Raw genomic sequence first — 15730 nt, 5'->3', positions numbered from 1 at the left:
GGAGCAGGTATGTGGAGACAGGCACTGGCAAAAGCTCCCAAATGGCCCATTCCAGGCCCCTTCCTCACATCTGCTCTACCACTGGGTGGGAAGGGTGATGTGGGCAGTTAGAAAAATGCCCATTGACAGAGCAGGTCAGAGACCAGCCAGGCAGGTGGTCTCAGGGTCAGCCAACGCCCAACAGGAACTCCACACTGCCCATGCAGAGGACGGACCTTCTCCAAGGACCCCGAGGGCCTCAGAGCATTGTGCCCGCAATGAGAGCAACACCCCATGAGGGAAACTTCTCCCCAGCTGAATTGGGCCTCCCAATCCTAGAGAGTCTGACAGGGAGTCAGTGAGCTGTGGGGCATGGTTCCTGGGCAGAAGGATGCTGGGGGTTCCAGGTTCACAGGTGAACATAGGCCTAGCCACATGGACACACCCATCACTCAAGAGTGTGACCTGCTCAGCAACACCAACAGCCACACAGGCAAGAATCTTGCCATCCCAGAGTGACTCAGACTTGAGAGGGGGCCAGTGCCCAAACCCCCAGCTACGGGAAGCATTTTGCTGCTGGAACCTCCTGACACTCTCAAAGAAGTGGTTCCTTTGGCCTTGAGAATGAGTGTGTGCACACACATGCACTCACACTTGCTCACATGCACTTGAATACATGTGCATTCACACACATCAGCACATACTCTTAAATGCACACACATGTATACATTCATGCATAGATGTGCTAGCATGTGTGCAAATGCACTTGAATACATATGTATACACACACATTCATACACATATGCATACACGCATGTGTGCATTTGTGTGCACAAAGGAGACTTTCAAGTGCATCCACCTTCCTCAGCTACCTCCCAAAGGGACATGTGCTAACTTCTTTGTGAGGGATGGTGGGCAGTGCCCAGCTCTCAGAGCTGCTTGGAGGCACATCCCCTGCATTTGGTGGGCAAGAAGTTGGCCAGCCATTGGACAGTGGCTCTGCCCTGGAGGGTTCTTTGCCTGGTGGGGCCCAAAACCGCATTGTCAACCTGGTTCTGCAGCCAGGCCTCCATTCCTGGCCCCCAGCCCTGCACTTTAGAGGGACCAGGACATCTGTTCTGGGGCTTGCTTACCAAATGGCCTCTGGCCTCAGTCTACTCTTTGGGTAACAGATTGGAGCATCACTAAGGGTGTGTTTTAACTGTGCAGGGAAGGATGCAGTGCCATGCTGCTCAAATCCTGGCCAGTTTTTCCTGCATCCCGTGGTTTTCTGACAAAAAGTGAGCATGCTAGTGTTTGAAATGGTCTCACCTCTTGCTATTTTTGCAGGAGGCCTGAATGCAATTGTTAAAAATAGAAATAATGAGGGAAGCAGAGGCTTCTGACCTTGAGTCGCAGGCCAGAACGGGCTCCCAGGTCCTCTCCAGGCTGGCGATGATGAATGATCATCACGCTGCATTTGTCCTTAGCCAATTTATCCTTGGCCTAGAGAAAGTTTCTGCCTTTTTTTTTTTTTTTTTTTTGAGTGGGGGGAAGCTGGAAACATATTCCAGGCCTAATAGCTTTGCCTGGTCTTTTCTGGGCATTGGGCCCTGCACTCTCTGCCTGGCAGTGCTATGTGGGACCTTCTTCAGATGCCCCCATGGGCCTCATGCCATCTATGCCAGCTGGAAGCCAGTGCCCACGATGACCACCCCCCCCCAGCTCCCTGCTCCTCAAGGCAAGAGGTGAGAAGCAACCTCACAGGGCTGAGTCCCTTGGATACTGGCATCCTCCCTCATGTTCCAAGGAATGCATCACAGGGAGGGGCTGGGGAGTGAATGACCAGCATCTGGCTGCCATAGGTCCCAGTTCCCTGAGGAATAGGCATTCAAGTGTAAGTTGGGGATGCAAGTAAAGTTTGCATCAGAAAAGGCCTGGACTCTCCAGCTACCTCACCCTGAAGGGTTCCCTGGAGGGTTCAAGGAGAGGATTCAAGCCTCCCTGTACTTCCCTCACTCTGGGCACCACCTGCCACTTGGATACTCCAAGAGGAGCCTCCAGGCCATGGAGAGAGGCAGGGGGTCTTCAGAGAGGCTGACATCCACGACTTACAGCACCTGGGCCTTGGCTGCTGGATGATGTCCTCCATCCTAGGAGCTCAGTCTCCCTGGATTTGTACCTTGATGTATCCAAGCCCCAGGCTTCAGCTCAAGACTCACAGTTCCACCTCAGCCTTCAGGTGCTAACACAGGGCATGCTTTTCTCCGGCTCCTTGTTCCAAGGAGAAACTCAGGTGGAAGCAAGCCATAGGACTTTATTGCAAGTAAGGATGTTGGAGAAGGAGGTGGGGTAAGGTTGGAGGCCCAGGTCTCCAGGGTCGGTTCCCACCCAGAGAGAAAGCTGCAAGGAAATCCAGCTGATATGAGCAGCTGGGGCATTCTGGAGATGGGGAGCCTGTTTAATTCCTGTCTTTTACATGGTACCCCATGCAAGTTCTGGATCAGTCCCCAGTTCTGCCTATGATACATGTTTCCTGCTGGCCCTAGCCTTTGTGCACACTCAAGACCTGCCGAGTGTGGCTATGTGGATGTGTGTACACAAGTACATACCTGTGTGGCAAACACAAGGTATATGTATACAAAAGTGCACACATGTGCAAGTGTACATATCTTCCTATTTCTGCAATATAGGCATGGAGGCTCATAGGTTACTTCTGCCTGTGTACATACATACATGACACTGTGTGCATTCATGCATGAGCATATATCTGTACACATGTATATAGGTGTGTGCACACATGTACATATGCCTACAAGCTCAGATGTCCACCTGCACACCTATACTCTCTGCCCTAAAGCCCTCTGTTGGACCCTGTATCTCAACTCTAGCATATCAGGTATCGAAAGGCCAGTCCTTGGTAACATTCTGCTGCTGCCATGGAGAGGAGTGGTCTTAGTGCACAGGGGAGCAGCAATGAAAACATCCTGCCTGGAGACTCCTGGGAGTCCCTCTTGTCAGGCAGGAAGATACAATAAGCATCCTCCTTACATTGTGCAAAGGTTCATGTTCAAAATCCTTTTAAGACAGTAGGAGGAAAGATTGAACAGATCTCCATGGCCCTACAGCAACTCAGCCTCACAACCAGCACCACAGAGCTGGCCACCTTTTCAGATTCTGAATAGTCAGGTGACTGGTCAGCTCTGAGGATAATGCCTCTTACAGCCAAAGCCATCAGGACACATGGCATCAGGGGCTCCTCTGAATCCAAGAAACTACCCTGTCCTGGAAAAGGCTCAAGGCCTCCCCAGGACAGGGTGAGGTTGTCTTGGGCACAGGTGCCTAGACTATTGACCAGGTTGCTCCAGATATTAAACAAATGTCCCATAACTGCAAGGGAGTAGGGATCCTGTTTGCTTCAGTCCTGCAGGGAGACAGGTGGGAGCAGGACTGTGGGCAACTACATACAGGTAGGTAGGCCAGATGGGAGTGCACAGTGGGAGGTTACATCAGGCCAGGCAGCAGGTTGCTTCCAGTTATTACTCCCCAACTCCGTTCATCTATCCATTGTGACAGCCCCAAATGTGGATTGAGCAGTGCCAGCCACGCCCAGGCTCTCTCAGGAAAAAGACATGTACAGAGGCTGGAGATAGGAAACCAGCATGCCATCCGTGGACCAGAGCAGGCAACCGAAGGGGAGGAAGAAGCCTGCAAACTCTGGAGAGTCCACACGTGCTTAGAATTCTGTCTGTAGCCAAGGCAGCTATGCTTTGCTCCGCTGCACACTGAATATGCCCGAGGAATGTGCACACATGTGTGTGATCCTAACAGGCCAGTCCACCTGGGCGCACCAGAGATGAAAGCAGACCTTGAACAATGGGGCTCAGCGCCCAGGCATCTTCAAGATAGGAACCAGGCATTTTGGTTCACCTCATAGACAATTAGGGGTCTCCGGTAGCATCAGGCCACCCCAGGGGAGCCAAGCAAGCCTTCGGCAGGCCTGAGTGATGGCCCGGGGAGGCCTAGGGGATGCTCCATGGCCTCCAGCAATGCCTCTAGCTGAGGTCTACGGCAACCACACTTCTCCCTCCCTCCTCAGGGCGTCATCACAAGGTGGTCCTGCCCAAGATCCTGTGGCTACTAGATACCCCCAACACATGACCCCCACCCTGTTCCTTATTCTTAAAACCTTCTTGCACTTTTAGGGGCAGCCAGGTGCTCCTCCTGCAGGAAGCCAGGTCAGCTCAATTCTGACATCCATGGATGGATCCCACTCTGCCCACACCAGTCGTGTCCCATTTTGGTTCAGCAAGTGATCAGTGAACACTTAATCCCAGTCCCAGCATGCCCACCCAACTCTCTCACAGCAGTCTGTCTGTCTGGACCCTTGACAGGGGGATTCCAGGAGCATCAGGGGGTGGGGTATGCAGGATCAAATCCTGAGACCTGAGCTGGCAGTGACAGCTGAGGGTACATATCCTCCATTGCCAGATTCTGTGTACTGAGGTTTCATAGGTGGAAATTGTCATCCCCGTGACTGAAAGCCACTGTCAGGAATATTATATTCATGCTGACAGGACCCTTCATCCAGAGGTAATTAAGACAGTGAACACTCATTCCGGTAGGAATGTCAGCAGCAGCCCCAAGTGCAGCTGGAAGTTAGAAACTGTGATTTAGCCAGGTGCAATGGCACAGACCTGTAATCCCAGCAACTCTGGAGACTGAGACAGGAGAATGGCACTTGCTGAGAGGCCAGTCTCAGCAGCTTAGTGAGACCCTGTCTCAAAAGTAGATTTTTATTTTTATTTTTGGTACTGGGGATTGAACTTAGGGGCACTCAACCACAGAACCACATCCCCAGCCCTATTTTGTATTTTCATTTAGAAACAGGTTCTCAATGAGTTGCTTAGTGCCTTGCCATTGCTGAGGCTGACTTTGAACTTTTGATCCTCCTGTCTCAGCCTCCCAAGCCACTGGGATTATAGGCAAGTGTCACTGCACCTGGTGAAAGTGGAATTTTTTAAAGGGTCTGGGGATGTGGCTCAGTGGTAAAGCATTTGCCTAACATGTCAATCCCTAGGGGGTCAATCCCCAGTTATATATATATATATATATATATATATATATATATATATATATATATATATATATATCTTAACTGTAGCCACTGCAGGCTCCTCTCAGACAGACTCCTGACAGCTTCCAGCGACCTTCCTACAGTGGCCTCCCCTGGCCTCCAGGACACCAGCCTTGGCTGTTCCTGCAGACTTTGTCCCAGTGGGGCCACAACAGCAGGAAGTGGTAATGTTGGACTGTTTGTGGTCTTATTTGGTTGGGACAAGAAGTCATTTCTATTTCCCAAAAAGTGCTCTTGTGTTGGAAATAGAGGCCACATTAGCTGGGCCTCAATGAGAAAAGGGAGGAGGCAGGAGACACACGAAGAATATACACATAGAGGCAGGAGCAGCACAGAGACCCTCACTCAAGGTGGATGAGGGGGCAGCCTGGGAAACACAAGAGGACAGAGCCAGTGTCCTCACTGATGCCCAGCTGTAGGCTGCACCCTGGGCCATGCTGGAGGACACAAGTGGGTGAGATGGTCCCCACCCTCAAGGGCCTCCTGACAGAGGGAGGTGGTTTTGCCACTGTGTGAGAGACCAACCTTACACGTGACTGAGTCACAACCCAGCTGGGTGCTGAGGCGCTCAGTCACAGAAATGTGGCAGAGCTTTCCCCACCCTTCTTGGGTTCGAGGGTCGGTGTCTCATGCCTGAGTGTGTCTTGCTGCAGCCCCATGGGTGAAGCTACGTTGACCTGTTCCTTTGTAATATAACCCCTTGCCCTGTTTAGGATAGAATCTTCCATGGAAGTGCCTTGTGTGTGTCCCCTCCTCTTACTGTGCCCTTGGGTGTGGCCTACCCAGGTGTCAGTCAACCTGCTGACAGTGGACATCATGAAGATAGACTCAGCTCCCTGAAACCTGACCCCTTGCCTCATTTGAATAGTTTCTCCTCAATAAAAGTGGTCAGCGAGTGCTCTTGCTCTCTTTCTTCCTGTGGACCCTTAAGGTCAGAGGAGCCGTCACTGCGACCCCAAACAAAAAGGTATTTGTGTCTCTTGTGCGGTTATTTTGCGCAGCCCAGTCAGCCTAGTTCAACTGGAGTGACCCCTGAGCCTTTTAGTCTCGAGAATAGAAACCCGGCACCACTGGGCAGGGTCTGCTGTGCTGGGACCCCCTAAGAGGAGGGAGGAGCAAACCCATTGAGGAGAAATCTGGCCCTTAGTGTCCTTGGTGAATTTACATGGACTGAATGACTCTTTCTGGAAGCCTTGACTGCCCAGGGATGGGTGGCAGAGGACGTGCCCCTTCTTCAGGTGCCAGAGCTTGGAGGAGGCGGATACACCCCTCCCTGAAGGTGCCATGTCCCAACGAGGCCCTGTCTCCACCTGCCTCTGCCCGGCCATGTTGGGCAGATTCACCTCCTGCCCTTACCATGGCCCTGGCTGTGTCTCCACCTTCCCTGAGTCCTGGGCCTGGTCCCCAGCAGGACCCTGAGCCCAGAGATGAGGTGGAGGTACAACTCTGCATGTAGCAAATCCTCAGGGTATAGAGGATAGAGTGAGGCCTCCCGCAGCTGGCCTGCCCAGGCCTCTCCTCCTCAGGCTGTGCTCTGGGGCCTCTCAGTCTAGGACACTGTTATCATGGCCACTGAGGGACAGTTCTTACCCACCCCTAGCTTTCAATTCACTAACTTTTGTTTTGTTTTGTTTTGTTTTGTTTTGTACAGGGGATTGAACTCAGGGGCACTTGATCATTAAGCCACATCCTCAGCCCTATTTTGTATTTTATTTAGAGACAGGGTTTCATTGAGTTGCTTAATGCCTCGCTTTTGCTGAGGCTGGCTTTGAACTCTCGAACCTCCTGCCTGAGCTTCCTAAGCCACTGGGATTATAGGCGTGAACCACCACCTGTAGTCCAGTTGCCCCTCTGAGCACCCCAGCACCACTAACTTTATTAAACTATCCAATTCTAGCACCCCAGGGCCTTGGGGCCAGTGATGACATGTCAGGGACCTCTATCAGAAGCTGCTACTCTGCCAGAAGGCTGAGCCAGGGTCTCTCCATCTCCCCACCCCACTATACTTCCATACGGCAGGGCAGCCTGGCTTGTGCCCAATCTGGGCCCTTGTTTGGAAAAGGATCCCATTTGTGTCACATGCTGGTGCAAATCAGTGGGAGGGGAGCTCAAGAGAGCCCTCTCGGCTGTGCAGGTGCTGGGGGTTCTCAGAGGGGCAACTGGACTACCAGGAGGGGCTTCTGAAATGGGGAAGGTCTCCATAGAGAAAAGGTAAGTACATTGCAGAGGGTGAGAAAGGAGCAGACCCTGCAAGCAGAGGAGTCAGGCTGTGGGCCCAGACTCAGTGGACCCGGACTCCATTGATGAGGTTTGGCCAGGACTGGGGCAGCATGCAGGAGGGCCTCTGCAGCAGCGGAGAGCGGGGCATGGGCCTCTGGGGATGTCTTCAGGAAACCACTTACAGAATTGAACTCTTCTCCTGTAAAAAGCTGACTTTGTTGCTACTGGGTGGAGGCTGTGGCACCCTGAGCAGCCAGCCCTTGGGTTACTCAGGGCAAGAGGATGGGATTTAATCTACTCCAAAACTAGCATGGGGCCTTCTGTTTGAGGGACTCAGACTAGACTCTGATCTAGGAAGACAGACTTTATCAGAGGGCTCTGTGTCCCAGTATTGGAGACAGGAAGGGTGACTGGACTGTGTCCTCAGCTTCCCAATGTAAACCAGTCCAAGGAAACCTTGTCCTGCCAAGTTCATCCAACTGTCCCCACTGTCCTGGCCAGAGCGACCACCCCTGGTCCTCACTCTCTTCCAACCTTCCCCTGCCACCTCCCAGGCTGAGGAAGCTCCGCACAGGGCAGCCACATCTTCCTCAGAGCCAGAAACCCAGACCTGAGCCTCTCTGTCGCTGTCCACCTCTCCTCACCCCACTGCATCCTCTTCTTGGGACGTTCCCTTGAACACAGCAGCCCCACGGGCTCGGCTCCTCCTTCCCCTCCTGGGAAGGCCCTTCCTTCCTGCCCAGGGGGAAGTCTCCCAGCAGCCCCTGTTTCTGAGCTGCATGGATCCCCATGTGCGTATGGACCCTGGCACTTGGGCTGTCCATCCCTTTCTTTGCTGTCTCTCCCCTCACTAGAAAAGGGATAAAGGACCCCCCCCCCCAAAATGTGGTTTCAACACCTGAAACAGCAGCACAAATGGCCGGCACCTGAGGAGTAGGCACAGCACATCAGCAAAGGAAGGGGGGCCACTGGCAGCTGCAGCAAAGAGCAGAGCACCCTGCAGTGGCCCCTCTCCACACCTGCTTCTGCCCCATCCCATTCCTATGCTGACCTCATCTCTGTGCCAGGCTACGCCTTTGTTTCCCTGGCACACCTCCAACGCATACCTGGGCTGGGCGTGGGCTTCTCTCCCAGAACCCAGGGCCTGCTGGGTCGGGGTTTTGGGCTTTCTGTGCAACCCTCGTGGCCCTGCCCAAACCACTGGCATTGGAGGATTAGAGGGCAGCTTCCTCCTGTGGCCTCTGGCAGGAACTGACCTGTTAGCTGCTGCCTGCCCCCCACCCCAAGAATGAACCAGAGCTCTCTAGGAAGATCAGCTGTTCTGCTGTGTGGCCTAATCCCCTACCCCACCCAGAACCCCACTTTCCCTTTGCCTGACAGGCCTCTGCAGACTCGTCAGCCTCGGCCCTGTCCCCAGGGCTAATCAGTGTAGAGGTCGCAACAAATGGGGGACAATGCCATAGAGAGAGAGGAGGGAGGCAGAGCCAGGAGTCGGAAATTTGCTCTCCAGGGAGGGTCAACACAACACCCATTCTAGACACAGTAGTCAGGGCCACCCCCTTGGGTCACCTGAGGGGTAGGTAAGGAGAACCTGCACCCTGAAGCCCTGTCCAGGGGTCCCACTGAGAAAATCAAGCACACAGATGGCCTTGGCACTAATGTAGACAATGATCAGGTCCTCTAAGGGGACAGTAAACTTCTTTACGCTCTGCCTAGAGGAACAGGAGAGAGGTCATCACACCATGGGCTTTCTGTGGAGCTCAGGGTGGTCATCTCAGGAGCCCCTCTCTGCTGGGGTCCATGCAGTGCTACCCAAGAGAATCAAGGGACATAGTAAAACCAAGAGTGATCTGCCCCCCCCCCCCCGCCCAACAGGAGTCTCACCATCTGCCCCACACTTGTATTTAAGCTTTTGGAGAGGAACAGGAATGAGGAGCACTGACTTTCAGAGTCATTTAAGCCACTGGCCATTTGGGACAGACGCAGAGGGCTAATCCTCCTTCCAAGTCTGTCACCAGACCAGCAAGGATATGCTGATGGGTGCAGATCTGAGCCACGATCACCATGAACCCAAAGGGTCAGGCAGCTGTCCAGGGAGCAGTCAGCTGGAGTGAGCAGAGAGAGTGGCTGCAGCCTCTGCCCAGGAAGACTTGGACAGGGAGCCTGGATGTTGACAAAGAGGAATTGACTTGATTGATCTGTTGACAAGAAATCTGGCCACAGGACTCCACGCAGGTGGAGCACAGGCAAAGGACAAGGCTGGCACACAGTCCCCCTGGGGCTGGGCTGCACCAGGGCTGTGGAGCCTGGAGCTCAGTGATGGTTCCCGTGACACCCACCAGACCAGCAGGAGGATTAGGGCAGATACAGGGTCAGAGAATTAGCTCTACCCAGGCACGACCTGGGTTCTTGCCTATAGGGCCTCGAAGTTCTATCCCTGAACCTCACACAGAGTTGTGACAAAAGCCCATTTGTAAAAGGCAATGTTGCCTTTCAGCAAAGCCGTAAGCCATACTAGGCAAGCCAGGCAATGGCCATGAGATCCTGAATAACAGTTCGGCCTGCTTTCCAACAGGAAGGTTACCTGAGGCTGCTGTTTGCAATCTCTTCACACCTGCCTCTACCACCACGTCAGCTCCAGGGCCCCTTCTCCTCTCAGCTAGCAGCAATGAGGCGTCTATAATATGCTGTTCAGCTCTGAGGCCTCTTGGCTTGGTGACAAGTGACAGTGTGTGTTCACCTGCCACTACCTTTGCAATCAGACACAGATGCCAGGGAGGTTCTGTCTCTCTTCCAGATCTGCCAGTGCAGGAGGAGCGTGACATCCCTGTCCTGCAGCTGCTGTTACCCATGGTAAAGTTAGCAAAAGCATGTTTTCTTGTTGGGACATGTGACCCTCACTAGGGAACCCTGAAGGTATGTGTCCTCCCTGGAAAGTGTCCTGTCAGGAGACCCTCTGTCCATGACTCCCCAGGGCTGGGGCAGAGCCTGGTATTTATAGAATATAGAACGGCAAGAGGGTCCAGAGGAACCAAGGGCAGGTGCATGGGCTGCCCCCAATCGGGGGGTGGAGGAAAAGTGCAATTATTATGATTTGCAGAGAAGGACATGGGGCAGATGTGAGCCTGAACAGTACCCACCCTACACCCCTACCTACCCTCAGCACAGCCACTCTGAGGGCAAAGGGAGTCTGAATGCTGAGCCGTTCCTCAACACCCTCCATGTCACATGGTGTCAATCCAAGACTTTTGCTCCAGACCCAGAAATCTGAGGCCTTGAATACATTTCCCTATAATTTATTCTCTTACTCCAATTTTGCATTTGCTTCTAAATATTCAGTCTTATTTGTCTAACATTCACATTATCATCTCTGATCACCAAGTCCATAGATGGCATTCATGCTAAAAATAATGTTTGGCAAATGCCTTTTAATTTTACAAAATGCCTCCTGTGAAAGAACTCCCCTGTACTGAGGAAGACAGAATGATGTCACTGGCAACAGGGAGATGAGAGTATTTTATTTTATAAATCTCATCAACCTTTGCATTCTATATGCTAGTTAGTGAGCACCCAAGGACACCAGAATCTTGATCTACCTGAAGGAAAGAGAGACTGTAAATAACATCTCCAACTATGTCCTCACCTAGGTCCTTCTGTGCTGAGGGGCCATGGCCTCTGGACAACTCCAGCTGTCCTGAAGCAATACTCCAAAATCTCAGTTCTCAGTTCTGCATCTACCTGTCTTCTTTCCCAGAGGCCAGCACTTCCCCGCTATGAGGCAGGCACAGGGTTCCCTGTGGCCTGGCTCCTAGTCCAGGACCTGGAGTTTGGCAGAAGTCTGAACATGCTTATGCATTATTGAGGCACCTGAACTCTGCTTAGCAGAGCCACATGTGGGAAGCAGAGCAAGCAGCAGCCCCAAGCTACTGGGCACTCACCTACTCATTGGTCCCACAGTGTTCAGGGTGCTTCCGGTCTATGCTGCCACCTCCCATGGTCCCTAGGGCAACAGCATCATCCCTGCTCAGGAAAGCCCAACCCAGTCATGGCATCATGTGGCAGAAGACGTGGCCCAGTGAAAGCCACAGATGAGCCACGCAGTTGACCAGGGGACACCTCGCTTTTTTCATGTGCAGTTGGGGCTGGCAGCCACTTTTGTCTTATGACAAGTGAGACAAGGACAGCTCCTCTCTGGAGGACCTGAGGCTGAGATTTATAATCAAGGTCACTTAGCTGGTGAGGGGTGCAGCTGGGCTCCCTGCTGACCATGGCCTTCCTCAACCCTACTCACCCACGTGGCCACATCTTACCCAGGCCCTCAGTACTTCACCCTTGTCCCTTCGTCTCACCCCACCTGTCCCTTCAGCATGTTGGGAAGCCCTGACCGGTCACTGCAGTGGGGATTCAGGCTCCTTGTTCAAAAAGCTTTAAGCCCAGCACAGGGACTGTATCCCTGAGGCTGACTCTGGGGTGAGCCCTGGCCAGGAGGTGGAGGTAGCCTCTGGCTCCCCTCTTGTCTGGTCTAGTCCCACTTGCCCATCTCCCCTGCTGAATGGAGGCCCAGAGCCCTATGCCCAACTAAGGATCTCTTCATAGGCCCTGCAGCATGGGGGTTCTCCGGCCTGTCTCAGCAGGGCCCAGGGAAGGCCCTCAGAGGTTTAGGATGGGTCCCAATATGCTAAACCCACAGGAAGATGGAAAATCCACCAATGAGGCCATAGGTTGGTGTCCCATCCCCAATCCTATGCTTCCCAATGTGGCTCTTTCCAGCATTGCCAAGCCGTTGGTGACCAATGACCCCAGATACACCATGGAATCCCCTAATGCTAATGCTGCAAAAAGAGCTACAAGAACACACACAGTGAACAGCAAGTGGTCAGTTCACATCAGACCCCAGCCCTGACTCTAGTGCAGCATGGAAGGGGTTTGTGTTTATTTACACAAAACGGTCACAAAGGCTGGAGATGCAGCTCGGTGGTAGAGCACTTGCCTTGCATGTGTGAGGCCCTGGGTTCCATTCCCAGCACAGTGCTCTGGGTCACACTCAACTTGCTGCTGCCCTATACTACCAGGATTCACCTTTGGGCTGCTGTCGTCTATGATGGTTCTTAGTGGGGAGATCTCACCTAGCTGGGCAGCCTCTGTCCATTCCCTTGTTTGTAAAGGTCACTGATTACTCCCCTCCTGGGCATCCTCCAGAAGGTCATCACCACCAGGCATCTCTTCCCTCCCCACAGCTCTGGCTCCCAAGGGTTGGCCTATATCCTACCTCCAGGTGCTGCCGTCCCAGCCCTGACCTCTCCTGCCCCAAGCTGAGGTCTCACAAGAAGAGCATTTTGTAAGTTTGGTCTTTGCTATGAGTAACTTCTTGGTTCAAGTCTTGAGTTATTCCAGCTGTAGAATGTTTGAGCACATTGGATCATGTCCTTATTTCCCTCTGTCCCTAACAGAGAACAGGTGACCAACAATGAATGAGCACAGGATAAACAGGCGTCAGTGTCCTTTGATTTTCCCACCATCAGTTCTTTGGATGCCCATGGCTGAGTACCTGCAGGGTGGTGCCGGGCACAGGGCACCAGGCAGGGCTGCAGCAGCTGGGGCAGGGGAAGCCTGCCCAGGTTACAATGGAGAAGGAAACTGCAGAGCACAGTGGTGGAGGGGTCCAGGGTAGGAGAGGAGGCAAGTTAGTCTAGGAGGATGAAGAAAAGCATCCACAGTGTGGATGCAGAGAGCACAAGGCAGAGGCACATTCAAGGGGAAGGTCACTCTGCCCAGAGCAGAGACCAGTCTGATGTCCAGCCACTTCCCAGAAAACAGTGTGGACCCTAAAGCCCAAGTCCTCCCCCTTGTCTTTCAGGGCTAATGCCATGAATTGGCGAGTTTCATCTATGGCTCGCTGGAGCCAGCTGTGGGAGTCAATGGTGGATTCAGGAATGAGGGTAACATATTCCTTGAAATTCCCGAGACTCCAGCTTTGCTCTTCAAGGAGCTGCTGGCATGCATCACGGGCCAGGCAACCTGCTCTGTACAGGGGCAGGGACCTCATTCCTGCACTGAGGCGGCAAGGTCCCCATGACTAAACTCACCAAAGTGGTCTGTTGATGCTCTCCTGCCCTGTGATTATGGGTTGTGGGTGATTTTCTGCTTCGTGACACCATTTTGGCTTGCAGAGGGCAATTTGGTTAACCCACCAGTGAGCATGTTTTTATAACCCCTGACCTGTGGTATTGACACAAAGACCCCATGAAAAACAGGACCTAGGAGGGATCTCAGAGGAAATAAGAAGCCAAGCCAACTCTTGGCCTCACGGCCTAATAGCCATATTAAAAAATCAGTAGTTAAAAGGCGACCATCTCTAAGTCACAGGAGTGAGATAACGTGCCAGGGAAATTCAGCCCAGCCCTCCAAGACTATGTGGTCAGCAGAAACCCCCGCTGAACCCAGACAAAGCAGGGTCTGCACTATTCAGAAAATAACAGTATCAGAGACTGTCCCAGATGATAAGGGCCACTCCAGGTATTAGGGGCCATAGAGCAGTCACCTGGACCTTGCTAGCACAGTGACACACACACACCCAGGTAGTGATCAGTGACCAGACACTCGAGGCCTAAGGAGGTATGATAAAGAACAGCACAGGTGGGACAGGCCCACCTCCACCTGTGGCTACATCAAGAGACCAGGTCCTGCCCCCGCCCCCCGTAGATGCCATAAAAGCTCTGTACATTTGCTCCTGCTTGGGTCAGCCTGGGGTCTCTGTCCTCCTGTGCTGTCTTCTTCCAGCTCAGGCAGATGTCCTTAATAAAGCTTTAGCTGTGTCTCCCCAGGTCCACTATTTGTTTCTACGACTCTGGATCCAAGAACCCATGGTTGGTAACAGTTTTAATCACTCATTTTTATCACTCATCCTGTAGATTGGATGTCTAAAGCATAAGACACCCTTCCCTTACCCCAGCTTAGGCCTCTGTGAATCCCTGCCTGCTGCTCCATAGTCCTCTCAATTTATTTTCCCATTAAAGAGAAGGTGGTTCTTTCATGAAATTTAGCACATCATTTATTGTATAAGATTATGCCTTCCCTCCATGAAAAGGATCAAAAATGCTCTATCGTGGGGTCCACCTCTGGGGCCTGGCTGATGTGAGCTGCTCTCTCAAGGTAGATTCAGGGATGCTGGGAGACCCATGAAGTCTGTCTCCTCTATGCTCCCACTTAGTTAGATACAATGAAGATAAATATACAGATAAATATGTAGCATGTAAATAAAACCACAAAATCCAGAGCAGTGTCTACTGGTGATAAGGTTATAGTGGTGAGGGACAGAGAGGGCCCTGTGGGTGGGGCTGGCACCAGGGAGGTGGCATTTGCAATTGAGATCTGGGGGAAGAAAGGGGGCAGACAGACTGCTCTAGGCAGAGGGGGATCCTAAAGGCCCTGAAGTGGGGCTGCTTTCCTGGTAGTAGAGGGAGGGACGTTCAAGGCTGGGCAGAGAAATATGGGACCTGGACAGTGTTGGTGGCCATAGTCCTAGACTTCATTCTGAGAAGGAAGTTAAAAGTCTTAGAGCAGGAAAAACAACCTGCTCTATTTGTCTTAACAAGATGCTGGGGTGGAAAACAGAAGGTGGGGACCCTGGGGATGTAGGGCGGTGGGAAACCAAGAGGCCAGCTCAGAGCTGCTGTAGGAATTCAGGTGAGAGAGGGTGGTAGGAAATGCTGATTTGGGACACATTTTGAAAATTCATGTTAACATGTCAAGGATGATTCCACAATGTGGAGCCTAAGCAACTCACAGATTAGCAGAATCTACAGAGGAGCAGTGCTGGGGAAAATTTCAATTTGGGAGTCGTGGGTTCAAGGTTCTTATCAGTTTTTCCAAGCAGAGCTCTGGAGCTCTGGGGAGAGCCCAGGCTGTGAGACATCAGTGTGGGGTTGTCAGTGCATGGATCACACTGACAAGGACCCCAGGAGTCAGCTTGGGGGAGTGAAGGTCTGGGACTGAGCCAATCGGCCCAGGTCAGGAGGTTGGAAGGAGGTGCAAAGACCAGCAAGGGTGCCAAGGAGAAGCCACTAAGTTCCCAGAGGGGAGAGACAAGGAGGATGAGGAGATGGGATCATCAGATATCCGGTTACCAAGACAGGTGAGCAGGTGCAGCCAAGAGACCTGATGAAGGAAAGGAGAAATTGGAAGAGACTAGACTTGCATCCCTGGACCAGAAGCTGTGGGCAGTTTCCTGAAGGAAAATTTCCTGGAGGACAATGACATGCCCAGGTTGTACCTCAGTCTCTGTTAGCAGAGTGTAAGGAGGCTCAGGTTTCCAGCAGATGCCCCAGTAAGAGAGAAGGTGACAGCCTGCTGTTCATGGGTTCTAAGGCACGATGTCAGATGCTTTCTTCTTTAGTCTGTGAACCACAAAAGGCC

The 15730-nt window shown here is 52.5% G+C and overlaps 1 pseudogene; it reads right to left on the bottom strand.

Moving 5' to 3' along the window:
* Window positions 1-11310, bottom strand: part of LOC113194596 (rho GTPase-activating protein 20-like) — an 87641-nt pseudogene extending 76331 nt beyond the window's left edge.
* Window positions 11311-15730: the final 4420 nt, after the last annotated feature.

Source organism: Urocitellus parryii, chromosome 9, assembly GCF_045843805.1.
Source record: "Urocitellus parryii isolate mUroPar1 chromosome 9, mUroPar1.hap1, whole genome shotgun sequence".
NCBI classification, from domain to species: Eukaryota; Metazoa; Chordata; class Mammalia; order Rodentia; family Sciuridae; genus Urocitellus; species Urocitellus parryii.
This window is presented reverse-complemented; position numbering and strand designations above follow the sequence as displayed.